The following is a 13,281-nucleotide window of genomic DNA, read 5'->3' as shown; positions in this document are numbered from 1 at the left end:
TAGCAAAAATGTAAACAGTTTAAAGGAAGAATTTACGAAGTTATGTAAGAAAGCATCCAAAATAGGCTTAGCAGTAAATCAAAACAAAACAAAACACCTACTATGCTTAAGAAAAAATCCAGTTAATATGACAAGTTTAAATATTGGTGAATATGAGTTTGAAAAGGTAGAACACTTAAAATATCTTGGGGTCTCAATTAATGGAACTAACGATAGAAGCATAGAAAGCAATGAAAGGGTCGAGGCAGGAAACAGAACCTACTGGAAATACAACACCTTCCTCAAAGATAAGAAGCTTACTCAAAATTTACAGAGCAGTAATCAGACCAGTAATCACATATGGTGCTGAAGTAATCTGTCTGGCACAGAAAGATTGAGGATCCTAGAGAGGAAAATAATTCGAAGGATAGCAGACCCAATAAACTTGGATAATAGTGAATTTAGAAAACTGATGAACCACCAAGTAAGAGAAATTTGAAAGGAGAAGACATTGCCAGATTTGTCAAGACTCAGAGACTCAGACGGATGGGACATATAGAAAGGAGAAATCCAGAAGCCGTTATTAAGAAAAATACCAAATGGAGACCTGTACCAGGCAGACCACAAGGAAGACCCAAAACCAAATGGGAGAACCAGATAGTCGAAGACCTTAAGAAGATGGAAGTTAGAGAATGGGTAACCATAAGAAAAAACAGGAACGAGTGGAGAAAAATTGTAGAAGATGCCAAGTCACACAACCAATTCTAAAACCAAAATGTTAATGCGGATTAATTCATCGCGACAAACGAATCGGAAGAGCCCAAAGAGGGCGGCAATCACTCCGCTAGGAGTGTAGACGCCATCATGATGAGAGTCAATTTAGATAAGAGACGCTATTGGGCATACTCTTAATTTTACAGAACAGTAGTACTTTAAGGTTAATTTGAAATTGTTACATTGGTCACTAACGCTATCACGATGTTGAAAAGTGGAAAATAAATCGAGGTGTTAGAGTATTTTCTCTAACAGCTAAAGATTCCCAAATTACTTATACCCCAGGCTGTGGGTGAAAAAACGTGATATAATTCAGGAATTTTTGAAACCTATCAGGTGTTGTAAAGGACGATGCCAGGAATAACTTATACTAAAATGTAACCAAAAATTTTGTGCGGTTTTTTATTTATGACGATTTTTATTTGTTAAATTTATAATTTTTAAAGATTTTTAATTTTGCAGCTTAGAATATTAATTTTAGAGAAAAACTTTTAAATAGAAAATTATAGAAAATTAAAAAACCTACAATTTGAGCTATGGCAAGTTTAATTTTGTTAATAAGTTATTGCAAAACAGCCTGCGAAAGGTCCAAAATGGCCGTTTTTTGAAATTGCCTTATTTATTGTAAGAATAACTTTTATGTATTTTTTAAGGCTTTAAAATGAAGATCTTTCAATACTAAACATAAAAAAAATTTGTAGTGCCCGATTGGTGAACTTGTTGTTTAGCTATTATAATTTGTTTATCCCAAGAGGTCAAATGTCCAAGGCTATAACTTTTTGAAAAAAAAAATCGTACAGAGTTAATCCAAGATCCACTCTCCCTCTAAAGACTTATATTTTCATATTCTGATATAAATAATTGCGTATAACATTTTTCAACCTATTATTTCGGGTTTGAAAATAAGGGGGCAAATTTCGTTATAAACATTTAGAACTGAAGCCGCCCCTATACATCCTATTAGTTTTTAACTTGCAGGTTATTGTTGCTGAAAACAAAATAAAGATTCAAAACTAGATAAAAATTTTCTACGGCCAACTGAAGCCGAGATATTTGTTTTTGTTTTCTTAAATCGTAGTGACTTTATTTATAACAATTAAGAAATTTTTTCAGTCATTGACTAAAGAAAGACTTATATTATTATCTTAAAATAAAAATTATGTTAACCGAAAATTACATTTAGTTATTAAAAATGATTTTTAAAATGTAATGGAGATTTATTTTTCGTTATGACTATGATTTATTTTGTCGGTTGCCCTTAGCAACGGCTAGCAACTTATAATACATTATATCACGGTTTTTGCTTTAAATTTTAAAGCACCGCTTGGATTGACATGAAATTTGGCAAACACATAGATAACATGTTAAAGAATAAAAATGGTGTTGGGCCTAAGTGTGCTTTTGTCCTGGGGGTGAGTTTCGCCCCTTATGAGGGGTGAAAAAATATATGTTCAAAATAAGTTCGGAAATGGATAAAACGTCTAATTCTAAGCACTTTTCGTTCTATAGCATTTTTCACCAAGTTAATACCTTTCGAGTTATTTTCGAGTAAATACCGTAATTTTTCAACATAAAAAAAACACGTTTTTAGGCGGTTTTTGACAAATAACTCAAAAAATAAGTATTTTATTGAAAAAATGGGTTTTAACAAAAATATAGCAAATTAAAAATTGAAAAAAATGATGTATGCATGAAATCTCTAGACCCAGTATAAACAAAGTTCTAGCTAATGAAAAATAGGTTCATATTCGTCAAATTTCAAAGTGAATTATTCAACGTGAAACATTAAAAAAATCATGCACTTTTTGGAGGAAAATAATTTTTTAAAGTATTTAAAAAAATATGTATATCTGTTTTAAAAAAATGTTTATAGCATCAAAAGTAAGCAAGTTACTCTGAAAATAAAGTTGATCTCTTTTTTTTTTTGGTCAAAAAACTCGAAAGTCAACCCCCAATTAACATCTTAAATCAAATTAATCATTACCGCTTCACAAAAGTTACTTTGCTCATGTATTATTTATATGATCTGTATCATCGGTTCAAAGGGCTTATTTAAAAAAAAAAGTTGGTTTTAAAATAAATCTGGTTTAATTTTTAATTTAAGAAAAAAATGTTTTTTTTTTCTAAATAACTCAAAATTTATTAATGTGACCAAAAATCACAAAAAGTAAAAAAAATTAGTTTTTGCTGTTATGAATATTTTGAATTTTTTGCTTTTTTTTGGAAGGCAAAAATTTGTTAAGATATGGCTGTTCTAAATTTGCATACACTCGTGATTATTGACTAGTTTAAGTCCTTTTAACTACTGCCCCTTCAAAAATAAGCACTTTGAACCGATGAAACTTACAGACATAAACGACACATACACGAGTAAAACAACATTAAAGTAAAATTGACTAATTTTATTTTTGATGCTAATTAGGGGGTGACTTTCCCGAGTTTTTTGACCAAAAAAAAGAGATCAACTTTATTTTCAGCGGCACTTACTTACTTTTGATGCTATAAACTTTTTTTTAAAACAGATATACATATTTTTTAAACACTTTAAAAAAGTTGTAATGATTTTTCTCCAAAAAGTGCATGATTTTTCGGTTATTTCACGTTGAAATAATTCACTATGAAATTTGACGGATATGAACCTCTTTTTCATTAGCTAGAACTTTGTTTCTACTGGGTCTAGAGATTTCACGCGTACACCATTTTTTTCAATTTTTAATTTGCTATATTTTTGTTAAAACTCTTTTTTTTTTTTCAATAAAATACTTACTTTTTGATTTATTTGTCAAAAACCGTCTAAAAACGTGTTTTTTTGTTGTTGAAAAATAAAGGTATTTACTCGAAAATAACTCGAAAGGTATTAACTTGGTGAAAAAATGCTATAGAACAAAAGGTGCTTAGAATTAGACATTTTATCCATTTCCGAACTTATTTTGAGCATATTTTTTTTCATCCTTTAAAAGGGGTGAAAATGACCCCTACGAAAAAAGCACACAGAGGCCCAATATTATTTTTATTCTTTAACATATTATCTATGCGTCTGCCAAATTTCATGTCAATCCAAGCGGTGCTTTAAAATTTAAAGTGAAAACCGTGATTCAATGTATTAAAAGTCGCTAGCCGTTGCTAAGGGCAACCGACACAATAAATCACAGTCGAAACGAAAAATAAATCTGCACTACACTTTAAAAACCATTTTTAATAATTAAATGTAACTTTCGGTCAGAATAATTTTTATTTTAAGATAATATCAGTATTTTTTTAGTCAATGACTGTGAAATAATTTCTTAATTGTTATAAATAAAGTCACTGCGATTTAAGAAAACAAAAACAATTATCTCGGCTTCAGTTGGTCGTAGAATATTTTTATTTGGTTTTGAATCATTATTTTGGCTTCAGCAACAGTAATTTTCAAGTTAGAAACTCATAGGATGTACAGGGGCGGCTTCAGTTCTAAATGTTTATAACGAAATTTGCCATCTTATTTTTAAACCCGAAATAAGAGGTTGAAAAATGTTATACGCATTTATTTACATCAGAATAAAAAAATATGTCTTTAGAAGGAGAGTGGATCTTGAATTAACTCTGTACGATTTTTTTTTCAAAAAGTTATAGCCTTGGACATTTGACCTCTTGTGATAAACAAATTATAATATCTAATAGGCTATTGATTATATTCAAAATAAGATAGCTAAAAGGAACTACAACGTTAACGGGGTTTTATTATTTAATATGGTCAATGGACATCTATATATGAAAAAACCGCGGAGTGCTACCATTTAAAGGGGTGCGTTTTTGAGAAATAGGTGAATTAGTCCCTGGGCACAGGTTACATTATAGTGAGTTCTATGCACTTTTGGTACAAATACGTCTACATAAAAATTGTTCCTGGTTAAATTTTCTATCTAAATATAACATTTTAAAGTCAAAGATACTTTTTTTACAAAAATATATTCAAAAGAAAAAGCACAAAGAAACCCAAAAGAAAGAAATTTTGTTTTTTGTCCCATAACTTTTGTCCACGGGGATATAGGTATAGACATTGCTTCACAGAAAAAAAACTTAAATATTTTCTCTTTAAAATGGTGTTTCGTACAGGTCATTAGGATTTACAGTTTTCGAAATATGATTTTTCAAAGCTCGCCACTCACAGCAATTTTGGACAATTTTCCTTGTAATTTCGCAAATATTGTTCTGTAACTTTTTTCTACGTAACTTTAGGTATATGCAATGGTACACGTAATAGGAAGAGAAATCAATTATCTGTAAAAGGATCTACTGTATAACGTTATACGACTTTTTTTAAAGAGATTATGGTTTTTCAAGGTTTTATACTTTTAACGATTTTTTTTATAATATAATATAAAAATAAAATAAAATTATTATATAATATATTATATATTATATAATACCTAGTATAAAAAAATATTATTTTTTACATTTTTTACGATTATTTTTGAAATTTCTCATTATAACTTTTCTTGTACATGAATATACTATCTATATATTGCGCAACAAAGAGGGCTTACTTTCTGTTCTTTAAAATGGTGTATCATCTATATTTAAATACATAATGGAAACTGGAAACCGAGTGATTCTTTGATATTTTTTTACCTGTATTATTTAAAATTATTTCTTTTACAAAAATTACATAAACATTAGTCTTAAAAAACATCACTTTAGTTAAAATTATTTAAACGTTGACATTTAAAAATTTTTCAAAATCAAAGTCGATCTCTTCGTTAGCATTAGCTTCAATATCTTCCTGTGACACCTCAGTTATCTTAGAGTTCCCACAATTAGTACCCATGCACATGCACCCTTTGCAGAATATTGAACAACTAATTCCTATCTTTTTACAACCGCAGTTTTTTGTACATCATTTGGTACATTTACATGCTATTTTTTCAAGCAAAGCTTATGGTGTAGGAGCTTTGACAGTAAATATTGGAATTAATCCATATTTTGAAGTTTGCCCGGCCGAGTCAAGTGGATCCAAAGTATTACCTATAAAAAATAAGATTCAATCATAACACACAATCACATAAAAAAGTTATAATGAGGAATTTAAAAATTAATCCTAAAATCAAAAATCGTTGCAAGTACTTATTACAATTTGAAAAAACATATCTTATTCAAAAATAACCCTAGAATTTTTTATAATACACCATTTTAAAGTAAACAGAATAAGCTTTCTTTTTTATTATATAATATATACTATATAGAAAAAAAAGTCATAATGGGAAATTTAAAAAATAATCGTAAAAAATATAAAAACTCGTTAAAAGTATAGTCTTGAAAAAGATAACCTCTTTAAAAGAAGTCGTACAACATTATACAGTAGACCATTTTAAAGGTAATTGATTTCTATTCCTCTTACATGTACCATTGCATATACCTAAAGTTACGTAGAAAAAAGTTACAGAACGATATTTGCGAAATAACAAGGAAAATTGCCCAAAATTGCTGTGAGTGGTGAACTTTGAAAAATCATATTTCGAAAACTGTAAATCCCAATGACCTCTACCAAACATCATTTTAAAGAGAAAATATGCAAGTTTTTTTTCTGTGAAGCAATGTCTATACCTATATCCCCGTGGACAAAAGTTATGGGACAGAAAACAAAATTTCTTTCTTTTGGGTTTCTTTGTGCTTTTTCTTTTGAACATATTTTTGTAAAAAAACGTATCTTTGACTTTAAAAAGTTATATTTAGATATGAAATTTAACCAGGAACAATTTTTATGTAGACGTGTTTGTACCAAAAGTGCATAGAACTCACCCTAATGTAACCTGTGCCCAGGGACTAATTCACCCATTTCTCAAAAACGCACCCTTTTAAATGGTAGCACTCCGCGGTTTTTTCATATATAGAGATTCACTGACCATATGAAATAATAAAACCCCGTTAACGTTGTAGTTCCTTTCTATAGTACATAATCAATAGCCTATAAGCCACAAATTTACGAATCGGACAATACAAATTTTTTTATGTTTAGTTTTGAAAGATCTTCATTTTAAAGCCTTAAAAAATACATAAAAGTTATTTTTACAATAAATAACGCAATTGCAAAGAACGGCCATTTTGGACCTTTCGCAGGCTGTTTTGCAATAACGTATTAACTAAATTAAACTTGCAATAGCTCAAATTGTAGGTTTTTTAATTTACTACAATTTTCTATTTAAATCTTTTTCTCTAAAATGAATATCCTAAGCTGCAAAATTAAAAATCTTTAAAAATTGCAAATTTAACAAATAAAAATCGTCATAAATAAAAAACCGCACAAAATTTTTGGTTACATTTTAGTATAAGTTATTCCTGGCATCGTCCTTTACAACACCTGATAGGTTTCAAAAATTCCTGAATTATATCCTGAAATCGACGTATTTTTCACCCACAGCTTGGACTATTAATAAATATTCCAAATATTCCCAATAAAGAGTTTGTTATGTTCAAGTCCGTGTTTTCGTGGAGTAAATTAAGGAAGATATAGTGAGTAAAATAAAACAGCAAAGAGCAAAATGGCTAGGACACGTATGGAGATCAGGGTCGACTACGACGATATTCTCAATATTGGAGTGGACACCAGCTGGCAAAAGAAGGCGTGGAAGACCAAGATCTACATGGTTACAAGAACTAGTAATTGATCTCAACAAGAGATATGAAACAGTGGAGAAAAATATCCGAGAAAATTAAATAAAGAACATGAGGACTGATCTACCTTAAAACAGATTTATCGCGCTTAAGCGGCGTAACCCCTGAAGGGGTGTTTAGCCACTATATATATAATCGTAAAGATTAGATAGAAATAAATGGAGATAGTTTTTTATCGACTAAAAACCGAAAACATTTGCTCTATACTAAAAAAATAATTTTTATTTATTAAAATTATGCAATTATGCATCATTATTCTTGTGGGTATTCAAGTGGGCGTTGTATTTAGCTAATAGATTTCTTAAAGACACCATTCATATGGATTGAAAATGAGAGTTGCTCGAGCCAAATATTGTAAGCAAATCTAGATCAATTGGGTTAGATAATAGTAAAAAAATGGTAAAAATAAGCGGTAGTAAGAAGATAACGTAGAGATATTTTTATTATATAAGTGCCGGACCAATTAGCTAACAACTTTGTTTAACAATAGCTCTGCTTGATGGATATAAATAATATATACATATTTATCTTGAATCTTATTTTTTCAAAAGATCTTGCTGTTTCCTCGTAATATGTCTAGGTATTCCAATTATATATTACGACTTGCCTTTAAGCAGTTTTAAATACTTTACATACAGTGTCTCTTACATAATATATGAAGAGTAAAGGCAAAGAAGATGCTATGTCAATTTTTGCAGAAAATGAGTTTCTGGTCCTCTCTGTCAGCCAGCGATCTCGACTACCATTCTATAAATCAATGACCGCTATGAACGTGTTCAGTCAGGAGTAACAACATATATTTTAATTTCTCTAGTCAGTTTAAGAAGGTGGCAAGTCACATCTTCACTAGTGGTCCCATCTTCACTAGTGGTCCCTACTGCTTGTATAGCAATATCATCACCAAAGGTGGCAACAGTGTTGTATCTCGGTACAGGTATATCACTCGTGTACAGTAGGTATAGGACAGGACTCAATACACTGCCTTGTGGAACGTCTGCTCAGCAAGACGACTGAAAAACAGTCTTCCTGCTTAATTCTAAGATGCCGTTTATTTATGTACGATTGTGAAAGTTGTGAGTACTATTTGGACAAAAAACTATTTAATTTATTCCTACATTTATTTAATTTATTAGTTCATTTGTCGCAGTAGGAGATGAAATGCAAAAAAAGACTATTTCAGAGTAGGGCCTATACATCTCCAGATCAATGTGTCATTACAGAATACCAACATTAAAAGCCTAAATTCATCGACAAAATTAGCTTTGGCGACGAGGCTGATCTGAATATTGATTAGTCCTTACCTCATCAGGAGTTTTGCAACTAGTGCCCAAAAAATTTACAAGTTATTCTGAAACAAATTAGTAAAAAAGATATTACCGTTTTGTGAGGATTTTGAGCTGGAAACAACATCGGACGTCATGAACATTTCGAAAATCTTGTTTTACAATTACTGTCGAAAGGAACGTGCATTAACAGACAAAAAGGAAAAATTTGAGCTGCAGTTGATAGGAATAAGCGAGCCGAAAAAAGTATAAAATGGAATTGTCGATATCGGAGGGCAGCACATACTATATACTATTCCGGAGTCCAGATAGGACAAACAGCAAAAGAAGGCGTTGAAATAGTTGTAACGAAAGAAATGAATAGAAGAATAACCAAATTCAAACCAGTACCATCAAGAACCATATACATAAAAATAGAGTTAGAAGAAGAAGAATGTCACATAATACAGGTATATGTGCCGGTAGAAGGAACAGAGCATAAAAAAACAGAACTATTCTATGATGAGATACAGAAACTTATTGATGAGATACAAGAGGAAAGCAAAAACATCATTTTACTAGGAGACGGGAATGTAAGAATAGGAATTAATGAAAATATGGCATTAGGCTGCTTGGGAAGGTATGGAGAAGAGACGATAAATAGGAATGGTAGAAGAATGGTAAGTTTCTGCCAAATAAATGACTTGTTAATAGGTAATTCTTTCTGGTATCAACTGATAAACGAAAAATATACATACGTAGCAGAAGAAAGAAATGCGAGAAGCATAATTGACTACATAGTATATCCTCGAGACGCAGACCTAACGATACAAAATATAAAAACAGAGAACGAAGCCGAACTCGGTACCCAACACAGACTAGTGACAGCAGAGATAAACATGAAACCAATGGAAATAATAGAGAGTCCTCAATATACAAGAATAGCAATACATAAGATGAAAAATATGGAAGTGAGGAAGTTATACCAAAGAGAGACAGAAATAATACTGGAACAGCATGAAAACAATGAGGAAATATTGAATATGGAACAGAGATGGAAAACATTGAGAGACACGTTATGGAACACTGCAAAACAAGTATGTGGAATAAGAAAGAATGGGAAGAATAATAAAAAAATTGGATGGTGGAATAAGGAAATAAAGCAAGCAGTAAAAAACAAGAAAGAAATGTGGAAGCGATACATAAACACAAATGAAGAGCAAGATAGAGACGAATACAGAAGACAGAGAAATATAGTGAAAGAACTAGTAAAAGATGCGAAGAAGAAGAGCTGGAAGGAGTTCGGTGAAGAATTGAACGAAGGTTTTGGGAATAACAATAAATAGTTTTGGAATAAAGTAGGAAGCATGAAAGGAACAAAGGTCTTCGTTTTCTTTACATTTACCTCCATTTTCAAATTTTCTATTTCTTCCATCCAGATATCGATTAATTTTTGCATTTTCTTTTTATTGTCTGCTATTATTCCTAGGTCATCTGCATACAGTAATCCTTCCATTTTCACTGGTACTAAATTCCTGTACCCCATTGTTGGCTGTAATTGCCTTGACTTTCTTTTAGCGCTCTTCATTTCTCTATCCATTACTAATAACGAGCGATCCACAATTATTGGGATCAAAGCTAGCCGTGCAAAAAATTACGTATGTCTTGTTTTAATCTGAATTTATATCATTGGTTTATCAATTAATTTTGATTAACATTATAAAACATAAAAAATCAGTCAAAGCCTAACACAGAACTTTAATCAGAAATAAAAAGAATTAACAAAATTATAAGTAACAATAATAAATAAAGTCAAACAAACTACATAACCTAATTTTTCTTGTTAAGTTGACGTACACTGCAAAGTTGACGTAAACTGGAAAGTATATCTGAATTAAGAATAGACATGTACTGTATATACATCTCTGTCGTTCAAAGCCACCTATGGTGACAATAATTTTGGATCACACGTTATAAACAAAACTGGGCTGAGACTGTCCCCTTGTTTTATTCCTTAAGTTTATTATTGGCGATCTATTTCCGTTTATTTGTACTTTAGCAAGTACGTTTCTATATGTACTTTTTACCACGCTTACTATCTTTTGCGGGATTTGCAGGTCTTCTATTACTGACCATATTACTTCTCTATTTATATAATCAAAAGCAGCTTTAATATCTATAAACGTAATATTTAAGTCTTCTCCTATTTCGTTTTTCCTTTCAATTATATTTCTCAGTATGTATATATTATCTGTTGTTCCTCTTTCCTTCCTAAAAGCAGCTTGTTCTTCTTCTAGTTTTCCTTCCAGTTCTTTCCTGAGCTTTCTTTCTATTATCCCGGTGTAGACTTTCAGGGGCGTAACAGAGGGCCCCGCAGCGTGAAGCTTGCGGGGGGGCCCCAATCGCTTAAGGGCCCCATCTTGTCATCTGATATTATGTAAAAATCTGTTATTGTTATATTATTTTTACGTTGTCTGTTTAAATTTAAAAACGTAAAAATTTCTAACTAGACGTATTTGCCAAGTGAATCATCTCATAATATCTAGAAACTTAATCCTTTCCGGCCTACCGAAATTTTATGGCAGCGACAATAAACTATATAATGCTTTGTACGTGACTATTGAAAGATATTAGAATTGCAATTTGACGAATTTAAGAACAATATTTTTAAATCTGAAAATGGGATTTGTTTCTCTCTGTTCTTTACCTACTTTTAGTATTTCGATACAATATTATCGCCAGTAATTTCATATTGGTTGTTTGCATTGAATGTTATTTATGTTTGTGTTGTTTTACCGTTATAGTTGCATCAGTTTGGTACGCATTTATTTAACAATTATTGACTACTTTTCTTGTGTAGTTAATCATTGGACAATCTCTCAACAGATAAACGGTAAGATAAGGAAATTATAACACTTACGCTTTAGGGGAGTCAATGTAGAAAAGCTTGCATTGTTTCGGTTTCGGAAAAAATCACACAAGCTTATATTTTTCTAAAACATTTTTTGTTAGTTTATATATCTTATCTTAAAGTGAAAAGTTCCACTCACAGATGCCTCTAATTGTTTATTAATTCTTTAAACAATAAAACTGTTTTATATTAAATAATTTTGAAAGATATCGGCGAATTCATCATTTTACTTTGTTCAAAAATGTTTCTATTTGCTTTTTGACTATGCTGAATTCGAACATGTCATTAAATCAGGGCCATAAGTACGATGTTATGGGCCCCGGGGCAAACGTGATCTGGGGGCCCCCTACCGGGAGGTCTGGGATTAATCACCCAGCAGAAGGAGTCCGGGAAAATTGATATTTAACCACTTGAAAACGCATTTTAATGTACTCCATGACTGAAGTTTCCTGTACCTACCTACATATTGCTATTTTAGTTGACCAACACAAAAAAAAATTTGAAATCACATTATTTTAATCTAAATATTTACCATCAATATAACATCTTTTCTGTTTTCATAAAAAATATACTACATATAATGTTACTTACATTCTTCGGCTATAATGTAGGTTTTTAATCGCGTTGTATTGCCTATAGGCAGTATAACGCGATTACAATCGCGGGGCCCCCTTCGCCGGGGGCCACGAGGCACTACCCGGTTGCCCCAACGATAGTTACGGACCTGTGAGATATTACAATTTGAAAATTCAAAATAAATTTTTTTGAGCACTTTACAGTATATCTGCGTGGCTTCGAACCATATGGGAAACATTTTTATTATCAATTTTACGAAAAAAGTTATACTTCATGAAATGCTCTGAATGGTCTTAAATCTGAGATACAAAATAAGCCAGATAAACCATCAGATATCAAAGCTTATCAATTATATACGAGGTAAGTCAAAAAATAGGAATTTAACTCAAGAATAAAGTACTTTTATATTTAACAATATACGATTTTAATTTTAATATGTAATTACATCCTTGTAAATAAAAAATTAATTTTTCCAAATATTTCTTAAATTACCGATAACCAACATCATTTTATTACAATAATTATAATAACTATTTTATTATAATTTTTTTAATTTTACGAAAAAATTCTTTATAAAATTCTTATCAGATTCTTTATAAAAAGCTCTGCATTATCTCAAAACGAAGATTCAATCGTAATATATCACATTTTACCAACTTTATACGAGGTATGTCGAAAAATATGAATTTCTCTCTAAGAGTTTATAGTCTATAGTTCACAATATTTCAACTGGAATGATATAATTGCATATTTAAACATAGTTTTTAATTGCGAACAACTTTTTATAATAAAATTTTTCAATATTGTAAAATATAAAGGTGGTATAGATACTATTGAGCGAAATTAATATTTTTTGATATACCTCGTATAAAATCAATAAAATTTAATATCTGATTATTGCAACTTAGGTTTTATACCATGCAGAGCATTTTATGAAGAATAAATTTTTTGGTAATATAGATATTATGTAATAAAAAAGCTTCCCATAGGTTCCACACACTTTTTTGGAATGGGTCTGTATACCGATAAAGATGAGAAATGTAAGTTGTTATGAACAGTGAATGATAACGCTAACACAAAAAAGTTTTTGTTAAATAAGTCGTATTTAGTAATTGTTTAACGCGGGAG

The sequence above is a fragment of the Diabrotica virgifera genome, chromosome 9 (genome assembly GCF_917563875.1).
Source record: "Diabrotica virgifera virgifera chromosome 9, PGI_DIABVI_V3a".
NCBI lineage: Eukaryota > Metazoa > Arthropoda > Insecta > Coleoptera > Chrysomelidae > Diabrotica > Diabrotica virgifera.
Note: the sequence above shows the minus strand (reverse complement) of the source record.